Source organism: Entelurus aequoreus, linkage group LG19 (assembly GCF_033978785.1).
Source record: "Entelurus aequoreus isolate RoL-2023_Sb linkage group LG19, RoL_Eaeq_v1.1, whole genome shotgun sequence".
Classification (NCBI taxonomy): domain Eukaryota; kingdom Metazoa; phylum Chordata; class Actinopteri; order Syngnathiformes; family Syngnathidae; genus Entelurus; species Entelurus aequoreus.
In genome coordinates this window covers 20894760-20914421 of record NC_084749.1, presented here as the reverse complement: position 1 = coordinate 20914421, position 19662 = coordinate 20894760, and the positions used below count along the sequence as shown (strand labels likewise).

The 19662-nt window shown below is 40.1% G+C and overlaps 1 long non-coding RNA gene across 1 annotated transcript in view; it reads left to right on the top strand.

Annotated features, from left to right (window-relative positions):
* Nucleotides 1–1937, top strand: part of LOC133634867 (uncharacterized) — a 28738-nt gene extending 26801 nt beyond the window's left edge. The window contains exon 3 of the long non-coding RNA XR_009821983.1: nucleotides 778–1937. This is a non-coding gene — a long non-coding RNA (uncharacterized LOC133634867). The remainder of the gene's footprint in view (nucleotides 1–777) is intronic.
* The last annotated feature ends 17725 nt before the right edge of the window (nucleotides 1938–19662 follow it).

Below are 19662 nucleotides of genomic sequence, written 5' to 3'. Positions count from 1 at the left end.
AATTATTACATTTTAACAAAAGTGTAGATAAAACCTGTTGAAAGAGAAAGTAAGCAGATATTAACAGTAAATGAACAAGTAGATTAATAATTAATTTTCTACCACTTGTCCTACATAATGTTGACAAAATAATAGAATGATAAATGACACAATATGTTACTGCATATGTCAGCAGACTAAATAGGAGCCGTTGTTTGCTTACTTACTACTAAAAGACAAGTTGTCTTTTAGTTTAGTATGTTCACTATTTTATTTAAGGACACACTTGCAATAAGAAACATGTGTTTAATGTACCCTAAGATTTTTTATTAAAATAAATGTTTTATTAAAACCCCCCGCGACCCCGGAAGGGACAAGTGGTAGAAAATGGATGGATGGATAAAGCCAATAGTGCAACTTTTGTGGTTCCATTTAAGTTAGAAAAGTATCAAAGTATCAAAATAATTTTGGTAGTGGTACCAAAATATTGGTATCGGGACTAAACTAACAGACTTATCACGTAATTTATATTGTGCATACATGTTCTTTACCCTAATTGTGGAAATCTTTGAAGTCTGGTATGGTCAGTGATCAAGTCAATGCATACACCAGTGCAAAGATGAGTTACAGGTGTGCTCGCTGGCAAATGTCACTCTAAAGTAAACCCTGACTGGACTTTATATAAAACTGTTACAATGTTTTTTAGCAAATAAATGTTGTGCATTCATGTGAAACATTTTATCAAATGTTCCTCCAAGCTCTAACTTTATCTTCTCACAATATGGCCTGTCCACGCAGACCAAGATCCGTGTCTACAGGGCTGTTGTGATTCCAACCCTTCTACATGAGTCAGGGAGTTGGACTCTCTATCGGATATATATCAGGATCCTGTAGAGGTTTCACCAGCAAGAGTTGCGGGCAATCTTGGTAATTGCCTGGGAAGATCGCTTCACCAACAATCTCCCTAGGTCGTCCTCAGACGAGCCTTCCATCGTTGTCTCCAGTCATCCCGGTTCTCCGTACATCTGGCCAGCTCGTTGGTGCTTTGTACTCCCGCATCATTCTTGAGTACATCCACATATGTTACAGTGGGACGTCCTCGTGACCGGTGCCCATGTGTTGGCTCCCACAGTACCAGTTTGCTGGCTGGCAGCTCCTGGTGTCTTTGGCAGTGTCCTGCTTGTCTCATTCTCCTGGCTGCTATTTTGTCGCTCACCCATCCAGCATACAAATTCTTGTTGGTAACATGCGTACTCTTTCTGATGTTGAGCACTACACGTAGCATTCTGGTGTAGCACCCGTCTAGAGACTTCTGCAGTGTTGGCTTCAGGGTCCAGCATTCACTTGCCATATAGGAGAACAGATTCCACAGTCGCGTAGAAGAAGCTGAGTTTGATTTGTCGGTCGAACAATGATGTTCTAACATGTGCCGGCCTCCCGAGCATGGAAGCGATCATCGCCAAGAACCAGCTGTGTTTCTTCTGTCATTTAAACCATAATGAGGAATCGTCCCTCCCCAAACAGATCCTGTTTGGTGAACTGGCCCATGGTTCTAGACTGCTAGGGGGACACAAGATACGGCAGAAAGACCAGTTTAAACAACTACTAAAACAGAGCAGGATTCCTGTGGACAACTGGTAGACCCTGGCAGTGGACCGCACAATCGCCACCGATGCTCAGAAACTTGAGACCGAGCGAGCACGAGCAGCAGAGAAGAAGCGCCCACTGAGACAGCAACGTCTTTTGCTACCCTGTCCACCTCCAACACTTCCGTGCCAAGACTGCCCCCGGCTTTTCCACACACATCTTGGACTCCACAGTCACCAGCAGGCACACAGGCAGAGAGTCCAGCAAGCTCAGCTAGTCCAGAAGGAGAAGAAATGAATAATGGAGAATGGATCCTCGTTTTTGAGGCTGCCATGATGAACTTTTTAGCAAAAATATCAAATAATCAAGCCGCGTGACGGTGAAATAAATATATTGAACGCTGCGGGTGAAGTTTCCTATATTCCTGATATTTCTTGTGTAAAAACATAATTATGGACAGAAACAAGCAAGTAAACAACAATTTATAGCCATCACATTCTCATGTTATTTTAATAAAGTGCAACCAATTAGTGAATTAACAAGAGGAAACCTTTTCTGCTGTCATTTTCAATATTGAAACAATTTGCAATCAAACTGAAGTAACCAACATTTTAACAGTAGATGTACCTGCTAAATAAAGTTCCCCGACCTGATCATACAGTTTTTGTTCTGGGCCCCGGCGTCGTCAATGACGGACAGCGTCCCAGGTGTGCAGAAACATGTATGCCCCCTCATCACTGTTGATGGTGTTGATCCCTCGCTTCCTAATGTCACACACACACTAGGTGTGGCAAAATTATTCTCTGCATTTGACCCATCACCATTGATCACCCCCCTGGGAGGTGCGATGAGCAGTGAGCGGCAGCTGTGGCCGCGCCCGGGAATCATTTTTGGTGATTTAACCCCCAATTCAATCAATCAATCAATCAATGTTTATTTATATAGCCCTAAATCACAAGTGTCTCAAAGGGCTGTACAAGCCACAACGACATCCTCGGTACAGAGCCCACATACGGGCAAGGAAAAACTCACCCCAGTGGGACGTCGGTGAATGACTATGAGAAACCTTGGAGAGGGCCGCATATGTGGGTAACCCCCCCCCCTCTAGGGGAGACCGAAAGCAACGGATGTCGAGTGGGTCTGACATAACATTGTGAAAGTCCAGTCCACAGTGGATCCAACACATCAGCGGGAGTCCAGTCCACAGCGGGGCCAACAGGAAACCATCCCGAGCGGAGACGGGTCAGCAGCGCAGAGATGTCCCCAACCGATGCACAGGCTAGTGGTCCACCCGGGGTCCCGACTCTGGACAGCCAGCACTTCATCCATGGCCACCAGACCTATGCAACTCCCCATCGCAAGGGACAGGGGAGAAGAGGAGAGAAGAAAAGAAACGGCAGATCAACTGGTCTAAAAAAGGGGGGGTCTATTTAAAGGCTAGATTATACAAATGAGTTTTAAGATGGGACTTAAATGCTTCTACTGAGGTAGCATCTCTAACTGTTACCGGGAGGGCATTCCAGAGTACGGGAGCCCGAATAGAAAACGCTCTATAGCCCGCAGACTTTTTTTTGGCTCTGGGAATCACTAATAAGCCGGAGTTCTTTGAATGCAGATTTCTTGTCGGGACATATGGTACAATACAATCGGCGAGATAGGCTGGAGCTAAACCGTGTAATATTTTATACGTAAGTAGTAAAACCTTAAAGTCGCATCTTAAGTGCACAGGAAGCCAGTGCAAGTGAGCCAGTATAGGCGTAATATGATCAAACTTTCTTGTTTTTGTCAAAAGCCTTGCAGCCGCATTTTGTACCAACTGTAATCTTTTAATGCTAGACATAGGGAGGCCCGAAAATAATACGTTACAGTAATCGAGACGAGACGTAACGAACGCATGAATAATGATCTCAGCGTCGCTAGTGGACAAGATGGAACAAATTTTAGCGATATTACGGAGATGAAAGAAGGCCGTTTTAGTAACACTCTTAATGTGTGACTCAAACGAGAGAGTTGGGTCGAAGATAATACCCAGATTCGTTACAGAGTCTCCTTGTTTAATTGTTTGGTTGTCAAATGTTAAGGTGGTATTATTAAATAGATGTTGGTGTCTAGCAGGACCGATAATCAGCATTTCCGTTTTCTTAGCGTTGAGTTGCAAAAAGTTAGCGGACATCCATTGTTTAATTTCATTAAGACACGCCTCCAGCTGACTACAGTCCGGCGTGTTGGTCAGCTTTAGGGGCATGTAGAGTTGAGTGTCATCAGCATAACAGTGAAAGCTAACACCGTACTTGCGTATAATATCGCCTAGTGGCAGCATGCAAATACTAAAGAGTGCAGGGCCAAGAACCGAACCCTGGGGAACTCCGCACGTTACCTTGACATAGTCCGAGGTCACATTGTTATGGGAGACGCACTGCATCCTGTCAGTAAGATAAGAGTTAAACCAAGACAAGGCTAAGTCTGACATACCAATACGTGTTTTGATACGCTCTAATAAAATATTCCAATCCTTGATGCTGAGTGAGGCAGGTAACGGGGCCCATTTTTATAGTCTTTGGTATGACTTGGACGGGGTTTGAACTCACGACCTACCGATCTCAGGGCGGACACTCTAACCCCAAGGCCACCGGTAAAATGACACCAGTTGTGTGTAGTGTGACACACTTCATGTTGTTGTGATGCGAAAGTCGGACTTGCTCCGCTGTTACTTCCGTTTTGTCGGTCGTGTCTTTTGTGGCTTAAAGTTGTGTTGCAGCTTTAAATTGTTGCGTATTTGTTGTGGCTTTTGCAATAGTATTGTAGCTGAAAATGTTTTGTGTTGTCTTGTGACATTTGCGTTTTTTGTAGCATTTTTGTTTTGATGAAATCACAGATAGGAAAAATTGACTCAATGTTTAACAACCTTACTTTTAAAAGTGCTAAACTTCACGTAAAGTCTGCTGTATTTAAATCCAATGTTTGACTTTTTCTAGTATCAGAATCAGAAATACTTTAATAATCCCCGAGGGGAAATTAAGATTTTCAGCACAATCCCATTCAAGGGCAGACAAACATTACAGGGAGACAGAACAGGATCGCTGACAGGTCTGCCAACAAAAAAAATATTCAGTCTAAGCCTGGGCCCCTGACTGTCCAAACTGAGGCGAAGGGGAAAAAAATGCATAGTCATAACACACATAAACATGTGTGTAAAAGGGAAACATCAAAGAAAACAAAGGACATTAAAGACATTAAAAGAGCAGAGCTGATGCAACCAGCCACGTTACCCGGCTCGCAAAGATTGCAATAAATCCGTTAGAAGAAGACAGCCTGCCGTTTCCTTAAACTTGGACACACACGTCTATACCGTTGGCCATTCGGAGCCAGTAATTTCCAGAATTTATCTCATCCTGTGAGAAGCCTCCATTTTACTAATGATTTCCAATGTTTCAAAAATGTGTAGAATAAAAATTAAAAGACAACATTTCTGTCAACGAAGATTTGCGTCAGCCTTTGATAGTAGGCTAATATAGCTAATATAGACACATCATGTTTTGCCTTCATTAGAACACTTCTATCAGACTTTTAAAGTCATTTTTATAGTAGGCTAATATAGACACTTACATCATGGGTTGCCTTCATTATAACACTTATATAAGACTTTTAAAGTAATTTTGATAGTAGGCTAATATAGGTAATATAGACACTTACATCATGTGTTGCCTTCATTATAACACTTATATCAGACTTTTAAAGTAAATTTGATAGTAGGCTAATATGGGTAATATAGACACTTACATCATGTGTTGCCTTCATTATAACACTTATATAAGACTTTTAAAGTAATGTTTATAGTAGGCTAATATAGCTTATATAAACACTTACATCATGTGTCGCCTTCATTATAACACTTATATAAGACTTTTAAAGTCATTTTGATAGTAGGCTAATATAGCTTATATAGACACTTACATCATGTGTTGCCTTCATTATAACACTTATGTAAGACTTTTAAAGTAATTTTGATAGTAGGCTAATATAGGTAATATAGACACTTACATCATGTGTTGCCTTCATTATAACACTTATATCAGACTTTTAAAGTAATTTTGATAGTAGGCTAATATAGGTAATATAGACACTTACATCATGTGTTGCCTTTATTATCAAACTTATATAAGACTTTTAAAGTCATTTTGATAGTAGGCTAATATAGACACTTACATCATGTGTTGCCTTCATTATAACGCTTATATCAGACTTTTAAAGTAATTTTGATAGTAGGCTAATATAGATACTTACATCATGTGTTGCCATCATTATAACGCTTACATCAGACGTTTAAAGTAATTTTGATAGTAGGCTAATATAGGTAATATAGACACTTGCATCATGTGTTGCCGTCATTATAACACTTATATAAGACTTTTAATTTTTTGCGGCTCCAGACAATTTTTTTATTTTATTTTTTTTTTGGTCCAATATGGCTCTTTCAACATTTTGGGTTGTTCACGAGTGAGGGAAGAGTGGATCGTGGGATCGACAGGCGGATCGGTGCGGCGTCTTCAGTAATGCGGACGCTGTATCGATCCGTTGTGGTGAAGAAGGAGCTGAGCCGGAAGGCAAAGCTCTCAATTTACAGGTCGATCTACGTTCCCATCCTCACCTATGGTCATGAGCTTTGGGTTATGACCGAAAGGACAAGATCACGGGTACAAGCGGCCGAAATGAGTTTCCTCCGCCGGGTGGCGGGGCTCTCCCTTAGAGATAGGGTGAGAAGCTCTGCCATCCGGGGGAGCTCAAAGTAAAGCCGCTGCTCTTCCACATCGAGAGGAGCCAGATGAGGTGGTTCGGGCATCTGGTCAGGATGCCACCCGAACGCCTCCCTAGGGAGGTGTTTAGGGCACGTCCGACCGGTAGGAGGCCACGGGGAAGACCCAGGACACGTTGGGAAGACTATGTCTCCCGGCTGGCCTGGGAACGCCTCGGGATCCCCCGGGAGGAGCTGGACGAAGTGGCAGGGGAGAGGGAAGTCTGGGCTTCCCTGCTTAAGCTGCTGCCCCCGCGACCCGACCTCAGATAAGCGGAAGAAGATGGATGGATGGATGGATGCCCCTGCATTAGATGACGCAATTTTTTTTTCCTCCTGGATTTAGTTTTGATACACGAGTAGTAATAAAGAACACACGCCCCCTCAGTGGGTGTTTGCTCACACTTGGTAAAGTGGTCATTTGTAACCGTGATTTATTACCCAGTATGTTCGCATTAACAGCATGGGTTAAATTAACCACAATGCAAATGAAGGTAGAAACAAAAGTGCTTTGCAAAGCTGCCCATCAGCGCCGGTTGCCAAGAGAATAATTTGTATTTATGACTTGTTCTTTGCTGAAGTTTAGCTTGGAAATGTCAAGAGTGGCCTTGTCCAATTAAAGAGCAGTCTCCTACATCCTCTGTTAATTCTCATTCCAGGCGTTGGCTGTCTGAATAGGCTGACAAATTACATTTTGTTCCCTCTGATTCTTTCCTTTCCTCTTCTTTAGGTGCTCTCTCACTCCCCCCCAAATGGCCACAAGTCCCCGTCTCCTTGTCTCTCATCATTTTAAATGAATGATGAATGTGCATTGAACATTTGACACATTTAAAAGGGCTTATTTGAAACTTTTCATCACCCGATTAACCAGATATAAAGCGGTTATGCCAGGGGAGCCCAAAGTGAGACCCGGAGGCCAAATGGAGGCTTCCAAATGTAATACATATTCATACTGACCTTTTAAACTCACTATGGGTGTCCTGATCCGATATTGACATCACATATCGGTCCAATCAGCACAAAGTATCAGACTAATCTTTCCGATATTAGATTAAACTTTCCAATATTAGTTTTACTACAAGCAGTCCTGCAGTGTGTTTACTTTGATTGAAGGTCCGTAATATCATCGCTTACGTGCAGTTATTTCAAATTTTAAGTACCGGTTCAGGGACTGTGAAAACACCGGCACTGATTTTCAAGTACCAATTTGGTACTATTACAACCCCATGGCATGGACTCACATGCAGACTTGGATGTTCATTCAGTTGCTTAACTTTTTAGGATATAACTAATAACAGATATAACACAGAACTATAGTCATTTCAAATGGCAACTTTCTGGCATTGTGAAACACTGAACAAATTGAAGAATATACACTACCGTTCAAAAGTTTGGGGTCACCCAAACAATTTTGTGGAATAGCCTTAATTTCTAAGAACAAGAATAGACTGTCGAATTTCAGATGAAAGTTCTCTTTTTCTGGCCATTTTGAGCGTTTAATTGACCCCACAAATGTGATGCTCCAGAAACTCAATCTGCTCAAAGGAAGGTCAGTTTTGTAGCTTCTGTAACGAGCTAAACTGTTTTCAGATGTGTGAACATGATTGCACAAGGGTTTTCTAATCATCAATTAGCCTTCTGAGCCAATGAGCAAACACATTGTACCATTAGAACACTGGAGTGATAGTTGCTGGAAATGGGCCTCTATACACCTATGTAGATATTGCACCAAAAACCAGACATTTGCAGCTAGAATAGACATTTACCACATTAGCAATGTATAGAGTGTATTTATATAAAGTTAAGACTAGTTTAAAGTTATCTTCATTGAAAAGTACAGTGCTTTTCCTTCAAAAATAAGGACATTTCAATGTGACCCCAAACTTGAACGGTAGTGTAAATTGTGGTAGTCAGTAACAGTTTCATTTTTAGACCAAGCAGAGTAAAACTATGAACTCACTAAATTCTGAGGAAATTATGGCATCATCCTGTTTTTAATTTCCACAGCAAACACCAGCATCAGACTAAATGTGTTCATTAAACTGCAGTTAAAAAGGAGTGTTCACAGGTGGATTGACATGAATCATGGCTCTAATATGAGCGATGTCAATTGAAACAAAAGAGAGGATTATGAAAGTTCTTCAAGAAACTAAATCATCATGCATTGTTGCAAATAGAATAGAATAGAATAGAATAGAATAGAAAGTACTTTATTGATCCCTGGGGGAAATTCAGCACCACAGTTTGCTCACAATAGACAATAATAATAATAAATAATAATAAATAATATAATGTATATAATATGTTATATATATATAATATATGAAAAATATAAATATATTCTACATATATTCTACATTTAAGTGCCGTCAAGGAACATATGCATTTACAGTCTGATGGCTGTCAGTATGAAGGACCTCCTGTGTCGTTCCGTGTTGCATTTAGGGAGTCTGAGCCTTCCACTGAACGTATTTCTTCAGTCAGCTGAGTCTAAAATCTGGACCAAGTACAAACAACATGGGAAGGTTGTGAAATGTAAGCATACGGGTAGACCAAGGAAAACATCAAAGCGTTAAGACGGAGAAACTTAAAGCAATATGTCTTGGAAGGAGAAAATGCACAGCCAAATAAATGGACGGAATCTTTATCCAAAAAACAAAAGCCGTCATTAAAAGCTAAACAGATTAAAAAAAACAAGTTTACAATGGGCTAAGAAAAAACAATGGTGGACTATGAATGACTGGCTGAAAGTCATATTCAATGATTAATCGCACATCTGCATTGGGCAACGTGATGATGCTGGAACTTTTGTTTTGTGCCGTTCCTATTATATTTATGAAGACGACTGCCTGAAGAAAACTTTCACATTTCTACAGTCATTGACGATATGGGACTACATGTCAGGTAATGACACTGGGGAAATGGCTGCCATTACATCTTCAATAAATGCACAAGCTTACATCACTTTTCCTATTCCATCAATGGAAAGGATGTTTGGGGATGATGACATCATTTATCAAGATGTTAATATACACTATATTGCCAAAAGTATTTGGTCACCATTCTTGACTCACATATGAACTTGAAGTGCCATCACATTCCTAACCCAAAGGGTTCAATATGTCGGTCCACATTTTGCAGCTATTACAGCTTCAACTCTTCTGGGAAGGCTGTCCACAATGTTGCGGAGTGTGTTTATAGGAATTTTCCACCATTCTTCCAAAAGCGCATCGGTGAGGTCACACACTGATGTTGGTCGAGAAGGCCTGGCTCTCAGTCTCCGTTCTAATTCATCCCAAAGGTGTTCTATCGGGTTCAGGTCAGGACTCTGTTCAGGCCAGTCAAGTTCATCCACACCAGACTCTGTCACCCATGTCTTTATGGACCTTGCTTCGTGCACTGGTGCACAGTCATGTTGGAAGAGAAAAGAACCCGCTCCAAACTGTTCCCACAAGGTTGGGAGCATGGAATTGTCCAAAATGTTTTGGTATCCTGGAGCATTCAAAGTTCCTTTCACTGGAACTAAGGGGCCAAGCCCAACTCCTGAAAAACAACCGCACACCATAATTCCTCCTCCAGCAAAGTTCACACTCCTACCACTTTGTGGCTGAGTTGCTGTTGTTCCCAAACTCTTCCAGTTTCTTTAAATAAAGCCAACAGTTGACTTTGGAATATTTAAGAGCGAGGACATTTCACGACTGGATTTGTTGCGCAGGTGGCCTCCTATGACAGTTCCACGCTGGAAATCACTGAGAGCGGCCCATTCTTTCACAAATGTTTGTAGAAACAGTCTCCATGCCTAAGTGCTTGATTTTAAACACCTGATGCCTGGCCAAATGATTAGGACACCTGATTCTGATCATTTGGATGGGTGGCCAAATACTTTTGGCATTATAGTGTATCTTGTCACAAAACAAAAACTGGAACTAACCTAACTCAGGCTAATCGAACAACAGCAATCGGAGAAATACTGTTGAAGAGCTGTGACTGTTTGTCACTGGTTAGGTCCATGCCTGAGACTGGTATAAAAGCCAGAGGTGATGCAGCAAAGTACTAGATTTTTATTTACTGAGCTTGATCTAAAAATGAAACGGTTACTAACTACCACAATTTATATTCTTGATTTATTTTAGTGTTTTTTAAAGCCAGAAAGTTGCCATCTGTAATGACTACAGTTGTGCATTTTTGTCTATGAAATTAAACAACTGAATGAACATCCGCCAGGACTAGTTATCACCAAATCACCAAAAACAATTCCCGGGCGCGGCCACCGCTGCTGCTCACTGCTCCCCTCACCTCCCAGGGGGTGATCAAGGGTGATGGGTCAAATGCAGAGAAGAGTTTTGCCACACCGAGTGTGTGTGTGACAATCATTGGTACTTTAACTCTAACTTATTCCCTGATTTTTTTCCATTGGCTGTATCCGTGACAATGTAAATGATACCCATCCCCACTTAACAATGACAATTTAAAATTATTATTCATTAGTTTCCTAGCGTATATCGAGAGCTTGAATCGAAACATACCAATTGTGATCTACTTTTTTTTAAAATTATTATTATTTTCTGCCAAAAGTTAATTATGTTTATATTGCCATTCATTTTCTAAATCATCCAACAGAAGAGTGAGTTCAAGCTTGATGAAAACCAGAAAGATTACTTTTTGATCGCTGTTGTGACATCCCAATATTACGCATGTGAAAAACAAGAAATAATTAGATCCCGGCAAGGACAGCAGACATGGTAAAAGGGAAAATAAATAAATTGTGTGAAAACAGCTATTGTCGACGTTTTATTCAAATTACCAACACGACCATTTCATATGAGTTGGCAGGGCGCCAGGTGGCTCACATTTAAGTTAGGATAAGAAAGTAAAATGTAAATGCAGCAGCAAATTATGCTGCTGCCAGGTGGATGCAGGCTGTTTTCGCTTTACCCTTCCTCGACTGAGTTATGATATAATTCTCACAATATCATTACTTGTGGGGATGTGATTTGTATATAACTATTTTCCTTTTTATTTTGCATCTAGTTGACATTAGAATAAGAAAAACAAACAAAGCTGAAATGTTTGTAAACTTCAATACACCCTTCGAAAGAGATTCATGAACTGAATTGTTCTGTTTGGTCAGGTCACATAAATATTGCGTTCTTATGATTTCATATCTCAAATAAACTATATTGGGCCACCTGCCTTGACTCACATATGAACTTGAAGTGCCATCCCATTCCTAACCCATACGGATCAATATGATGTCGGTCCACCTTTTGCAGCTATTACAGCTTCAACTCTTCTGGGAAGGCTGTCCACAAGGTTGCGGAGTGTGTTTATAGGAATGTCCGACCATTCTTCCAAAAGCGCATCGGTGAGGTCACACACTGATGTTAGTCGAGAAGGCCTGGCTCTCAGTCTCCGTTCTAATTCATCCCAAAGGTGTTCTATCGGGTTCAGGTCAGGACTCTGTGCAGACCAGTCAAGTCCATCCACACCAGACTCTGTCATCCATGTCTTTATGGACCTTGCTTTGTGCACTAGTGCACAGTCAATTTGGAGGAGGAAGGGGCGCTCCTTGTTCCCACAAGGTTGGGAGCATGGAATTGTCCAACATGTTTTGGTATCCTGGAGCATTCAAAGTTCCTTTTACTGGAACTAAGGGGCCAAGCCCAACTCCTGAAAAACAACCCCACACCATAATTCCTCCTCCACCAAATTCCACACTCGGCACAATGCGGTCCGAATTGTACCGTTCTCCTGGCAACCTCCAAACCCGGACTCGTCCATCAGATTGCCAGATGGAAAAGCGTGATTCATCAGTCCAGAGAAGGCGTCTCCACTGCTCTAGAGTCCAGTGGCGACATGCTTTACACCACTGCATCCGACACTTTGCATTGGACTTGGTGATATATGGCTTGGATCAGTAGTTCTTAACCTGGGTTCGATCGAACCCTAGGGGTTCGGTGAGTCGTCCTCAGGGGTTCGGCGGGACCTCCGCCACGGAGGTAAAGAGACATCCGACTTATCGTGTAAATGAAAACTTCTCCCTATCAGCGTATTATGGATACCCCCAAACAATGTTCCCTCTAATTTTCCATCTAATTTACAGGTTTTTTGATTGATTGATTGAAACTTTTACGAGCAGATTGCAAAGGAAGAGAATACACAGTACAGTTTAAACAGTACAGTACATATTCCGTACAATTGACCACTAAATGGTAACACCCGAATAAGTTTTTCAACTTGTTTAAGTCGGGGTCCACGTTAATCAAGTCGTGGTAATGCGTGTAAGGTGTGTAATTTGTTGTGAGTTCATGCACTGTGTTGGTTTTGTTCTTTGAACAAGGTGATGTTCTTGCACGGTTCATTTTGTGCACCAGTAAAAAAACATATGACTTTTTCTTGAATTTGAAAAATATATATATATATTTTTTTCACTAAAGAAGGGTTCGGTGAATGCGCATATGAAACTGGATGGGTTCGGTACCTCCAACAAGGTTAAGAACCACTGGCTTAGATACAGCTGCTCGGCCATGGAAACCCATTCCATGAAGCTCTCTGCGTACCGTACGTGGGCTAATTGGAAGGCTCCATGAAGTTTGGAGCTCTGTAGCAACTGACTGTGCAGAAAGTCTTTGCACTATGCGTTTCAGCATCCGCTGACCCCTCTCTGTCAGTTTACGTGGCCTACCACTTTGTGGCTGAGTTGCTGTTGTTCCCAAACTGTTACATTTTCTTATAATAAAGCCGACAGTTGACTTTGGAATATTTAGGATTGAGGAAATTTCAGGACTGTATTTGTTGCACAGGTGGCATCCTATGACAGTTCCACGCTGGAAATCACTGAGCTCCTGAGAGCGACGCATTCTTTCACAAATGTTTTTAGAAACAGTCTCCATGCCTAAGTGCTTGATTGTATACACCCGTGGCCGGGCCAGTAATTAGGACACCTGATTCTGATCATTTGGATGGGTGGTATATAGTGTAGATATACAAACAAATCAATCTGGTTGATTCAGAATGCCAGTTTTGTGCTAAAGAAATAAACATCTTAGCATGCAGCAGTTTGCATAAACACTGAGCACAAATGTAATTGCAATGTTAGCACATGCAATAGCACTATATTTGTTCCGACACATGTCAGGCTTTGGAACTGTAATTTATCTCCCGCAGTCACAACATTGCCAGCCTACCATCAAACATGTTCCGTAGCTGTAAAGTTAATAAAGCAGTTTTGACGTAACTTGAATTCCTTGCAGACGGAAATTTTGCACGGGCACACTTTTCTTTTTAATTGCCCTTCCTGGTTTACAGAGTGTTGGAATGACAGCATGCAAGAATTAAGGGAGTGTGACTGGCACACGGCACCGCGCAAGAGTCTCACCGCTCTTGTTGAGATAATTAAAATCATTGATCAGTAATTAATGTGGAAAAATAATAATTGAACGGCGTCTTGTAACAAATTACATGCACCACTAATTATTTAACTCAGGGGTGTCCAAACTTTTTCCACTGAGGGCCGCACATTGAAAAATCAAAGCTAGCAGGGGCCATTTTGATATTTTTTATTTTAAAAACCAATACCGAAACAATATATGTATAAAAAAATATACATTTAGGCTTCCACTCAGGCTTGATCCCGGGGACCCCAAAGGGTTTTGGTCCAAAAAATATAAAAAATGTGTCATTATTCAGTATTATTATTTGTGTTATTATTCAAGTTTTTAAATCTCTAGATCAACATTAGTTCTATCTGTCAATATAAAACATTTTAAAGATTTAAATTGTATGCTCTTTTTGTCAAAGAAAACCCAAAATATGCAATATTTTCACCCAATAAAATTTTTAAGTGGGATATTTGAGATTATATAATAATTGGAGCCTTAAAAAGGTCAATAACTCATAACACCATTGATTTTAATTCATTATTATTTTTTGAGCAATGACATTTAAAAACTAATCACACTAACATTGTAGGGGATCCAAAAGGGTCCTACTCATTAAAGTGTTAAAAAATAAATTATATATATATTTTTTTACTGTTTACTTTTAACACAATAATCTCGAGATCAACTTCAGATCTATCTGTCAATTATAAGTTGTATTGTTGTTTATGTTTTTTGTTTGTTCGTTTTAGGCCCTTCTTTAAAAAAAAAACAGCTTGTTTTTGTACATGGCAAAAACAAAATATGCAACATTTTGCCCAAAAAATATCTAAACATATTTAATGTGACATAATTGGAGCCTTGAATAGGTCAATAATTCATAATGACATTGATTTTGATTCATTATTATTTTTTAAAGAAAGAAAGAAAGCTTTGTGTGATTAGAGTAAACATTGCTACATTTTCTTGTTACATTTCACCTGTTTGCTCTTTAAAGGCCTACTGAAATGATTTTTTTTTATTTAAACGGGGATAGCAGATCTATTCTATGTGTCATACTTGATCATTTCGCGATATTGCCATATTTTTGCTGAAAGGATTTAGTATAGAACAACAACGATAAAGATTGCAACTTTTGGTATCTGATAAAAAAAAGGCTTGCCCCTACCGGAAGTAGCGTGACGTAGTCAGTTGAACATATACGCAAAGTTCCCTATTGTTTACAATGATGGCCGCATGAAGTGAGAGAGATTCGGACCGAGAAAGCGACAATTTCCCCATTAATTTGAGCGAGGATGAAAGATTTGTGGATGAGTAAAGTGCAAGTGAAGGACTAGTGGGGAGTTGAAGCTATTCAGATAGGGAAGATGCTGTGAGAGCCGGGGGTGACCTGATATTCAGCTGGGAATGACTACAACAGTAAATAAACACAAGACATATATATACTCTATTAGCCACAACACAACCAGGCTTATATTTAATATGCCACAAATTAATCCTGCATAAAAACACCTACGTGTTTGTTATGCTAGCTCCTAGCTCCTCTGCTAGCTCCTAGCTCCATAGAACGCGCCAATACAATTCAAACACCTGATCAACACACACAATCACTCAGCCCAAAAGACAGTTCACCTAACCCAATGTTCATAAAGCTTATATATTTTTAAAAAGTTACGTATGTGACGCGCACATACGGTCAAGCTATCAAATGTTTAGCAGCCAAGGCTGCATACTCACGGTACCTGGTATACAGCTGGGAACGACTACAACAGTAAATAAACACAAGACATATATTTACTCTATTAGCCACAACACAACCAGGCTTATATTTAATATGACACAAATTAATCCTGCATAAAAACACCTACGTCTTTGTTATGCTAACTCCTAGCTCCTATGCTAGCTCCTAGCTCCATAGAACACGCCAATACAATTCAAACACCTGATCAACACACACAATCACTCAGCCCAAAAGACCGTTCACCTAACCCAAGGTTCATAAAGCTTATATATTTTAAAAAAGTTACGTACATACGCAAAAAAAAAGTTGCGCACATACGGTCAAGCGATCAAATGTTTAGAAGCCAAAGCTGCATACTCACGGTAGCACGTCTGCGTCTTTGTCATCCAAATCAAAGTAATCCTGGTAAGAGTCTGTGTTGTCCCAGTTCTCTACAGGCGTCTGTGTATCGAAGTCAAAAGTCCTCCTGGTTAGAGTCTCTGTTATCCGAGTTCTTCCATCTTGACTGCATCTTTCGGGAATGTAAACAAAGACGCGCCGGCTGTGTACTGTTGTTGCTGACTTCGTTCGAAAAATACGTCCGTTTCGCACCGACAACTTTCTTCTTTGCTTGCTCAGCTTCTTTCTCCATAATGCAATGAACATAATTGCAACAGATTCACGAACACAGATGTCCAGAATACTGTGGATTTATCAAATGAAAACAGAGCGTTTTTGTATTGTATTCAATGGGGAAGGCATACCTCTGTTCCCCGGGCTACGTCACGCGCATACGTCATCCTCAGAGGCGTTTCGAACCGGAGGTTTAGCGGCAAATTTAAAATGTCACTTTATAAGTTAACCCGGCCGCATTGGCATGTGTTATAATGTTAAGATTTCATCATTGATGTATAAACTATCAGACTGCGTGGTCGGTAGTAGTGGGTTTCAGTAGGCCTTTAAATTCCACTTTTAACGTTTTTTATTTTTTTCAATCGTATTTTTAAAATGTGCCGTGGGGCCGTTAAAAAATTACCTGCGGGCCGCAAATGGCCGCCGGGCTGCACTTTGGACACCCCTGATTTAACTACTATTCCGATCACCGCAACGCTGGGCTACAGTGAATGCTCTTTAAAGGACCCGTAGCGTCCAGATAACCAAAGTTTCACCAACAAATGTTACTTATGTTCTGCTCATGAAAAATAATCTGCCAGTAATTTCCTGTGATATCAATTAGTTTGTGAATAACCGCGCCGGACTCGATATGCCGCCTCTTCTTGGTGTGACTTCATCTACAGACCATTTCCCTGCATAGACAGTGTGGATAAAAATATCGGAAATTATTATTTTGATCACTTAATTGCATTGTTTTGGTCCCTCCAGTCCAAAAAACTAATCTGTCTGGAGCCACAAAAAATGAAAAGCCGGATATGAGTCTTATAATGAAGGCAACACATGATGTAAGTGTCTATATTGGCTATAATAGCCTACTATCAAAATGACTGTGTCGCAGGCTGACGCAAATCTTCGTTGACAGAAATGTTGAAATTTCATACTTATTCTACACATTTTTACAACATCGGAAACATTAGTAAATCAGAGGCTACTCAGAAGGTGAGATAACTCCTGGAAATTACTGTCTTTGAATGGCCAAAGGTTTAGATGTGTGTGTCCAAGTTAAAGGAAACGGCAAGCTGTCTTCTTTTAATAGATGTATTACAATCTTTGGCAAGCTAGTTAACATTTGCTGTGGTCTGGAACAACATGGCACAATGCAGCCAATATTACATACAGATAATGTGTCATGAGGCATGCAAATATAAATTAAATACACAAGAGGACATAAGTCATGGAAATTAAATTGGCTCAAATATACCTACAATTTTATTTATTTATTTATTTATTTTTTTTAATTTTTTTTACATTGCCTCTTAGAGTGGTCTAAGGCCATATTGTATATTGCATATTGTGTATATTGTGTTGTTTCTGTATATTGTGTGGTTTCTTCTTTTTTTTAAAATGCAACGCACCTCAGGGAAGCAACCTAAATTTTGTTGGACCTGTACCTGTACATGCACAATGACAATAAAGATCATTCATTCATTCAAATGAGGCATAGAGATGCAATATGTACATACAGCTAGCCTAAATAGCATCTTAGCATTGATTAGCTTGCAGTCATGCACTGACCAAATATGCCTGATTAGCACTCCAACAAGTCAATAACATCAACAAAGCGCACTTGTGTGCATTCACGCACAGTATAAAACTTTTGGTGGACAAAATGAGGCAAAGAAGGAGTGTTGCATCACAGTCCCCACTATGGTGAGTTCAAGAACCGCCGAAATTAGTAGGACAAAACGATGTTCACCAAATACTCATATTAAACATGTTAAACAGTGGACTTTCTAAAAATTGGGAAGGTTTGTGTCATGTTTGTCCTCAAACAAAAAACATACTAAAACAAAAAAAATATTTATTTTTCCATCTTTTTCCATTTTCAATCCTTTTTGAAAAATGCTCCAGGGAGCCACTAGGAAAGCACTAAAGAGCCGCATGCGGCTCGAGAGCCGCGCGTTGCTGACCCCCGCTCTAGTCTATGACTATGGTTATATGGTAAACATTCTGAGCAAAAAATAAAGACTTTCCTGCTCTTCCATAGATACCACAGCCTGTGTTTCCTTGTTTGATTGATTGATTGATTGATTGATTGATTGAGAAGTTTATTGACATCTTAAAGAATTGAATCCACGTAATGCTTTAAAAAGGCAAATGGATGGCACAAAAAGCCAAAAGGCTTGTTTTCATTGTGGTCCATTAAATATTCATACGTTCAATAATAAAAGATATATAACCTGTAACATGTATATAAAAAATTACGTTAAAAAAATGGGTAAATTATGTACACAGTTTACATGTCAGGTGATTTCAAAAACAATATATACAAAAAAATGCTCTTTCAGCGTTTCCTCAAGCATCTTGTGGAAAACATCAGTAGAAGAGGACGCAAAATAGAAGACTAGCGGCTTACCTTCTTCTCCTCTCGTCTGTCTCAGTCTTTCTCCCCTCGAGGGTGTGCCTGGTCTTCTGGACAGCATTTGGCTTCAGTTTTTTAAAACGTTTTCCATCCAAACTCCGACCAACACATTTCTTCTTGGAAGTCAAAATGAATAAAATAAATTCCACTTCCCTCACTTGGTCGGTCCTATTTTGCGTGATTCATTTTGAGTGGAGAAGGCACCCACTTTTCTCATACCTCCATCATTTAGAAAAGTATGCAGGCTGACCCTGTCTTTAGTTGTATTGCTACAACCGGCAACAATGCATCTGGCAGACATATTTGATGATTCCTTCAAATTATGCGTGACAATATTGTGATTCGGGATGGAAAATGCTACCAAGACACAAACTAAGCATTGTGAAATTGCCTCCAGTCTTATGTAGGTGACATCAGCAGGCTGATGCAAGCCCCACTTTATTTTTCATCTAAAATTGGGCATTCCAAAATGTGCTGAAACTAGTTAAAAACAAGCCGAAAATCACTACTGTGTCGATCTTGGGGGTATATTCACTTTTATATTTTACAGTAGGTCTAGAACGGGGGTCAGCAACCCGCGGCTCTTTAGTGCTGCCCTAGTGGCTCCCTGAAGCATTTTAAAAAAAAAGATTAAAAATGGAAAAAGATGGGTGGGAAATCATTTTTTTGTTTTAGTATGTTTTTTGTTTGAGGACAAACATGACACAAACCTTCCCAATCGTTAGAAAGCCCACTGTTTAACATGTTTAATATGAGTATTTGGTGAACATCGTTTTGTCCTACTAATTTCGGCGGTTCTTGAACTCACCGTAGTGTGGACTGTGATGCAACAGTTTGTTTACATGTAAACTTCTCCACTCCTTCTTTGTCTCATTTTGTCCACCAAAAGTTTTATACTGTGTGTGAATGCACAAATGTGTGCTTTGTTGATGTTATTGACTTGTTGGAGTGATAATCACGCATATTTCTTTAGTGCATGACTGCAAGCTAATCAATGCTAACATACTATTTAGGCTAGCTGTCTGTACACATTGCATCATTATGCCTCATTTGTAGGTATATTTGAGCTCATTGAATATCCTTTACATGTATCCTCTTTGTATATAATTTAGTTTTGTATGTCTCATGACACATTTCAGATAGTTGTTTGTGTGCCATGTTGTTCCAG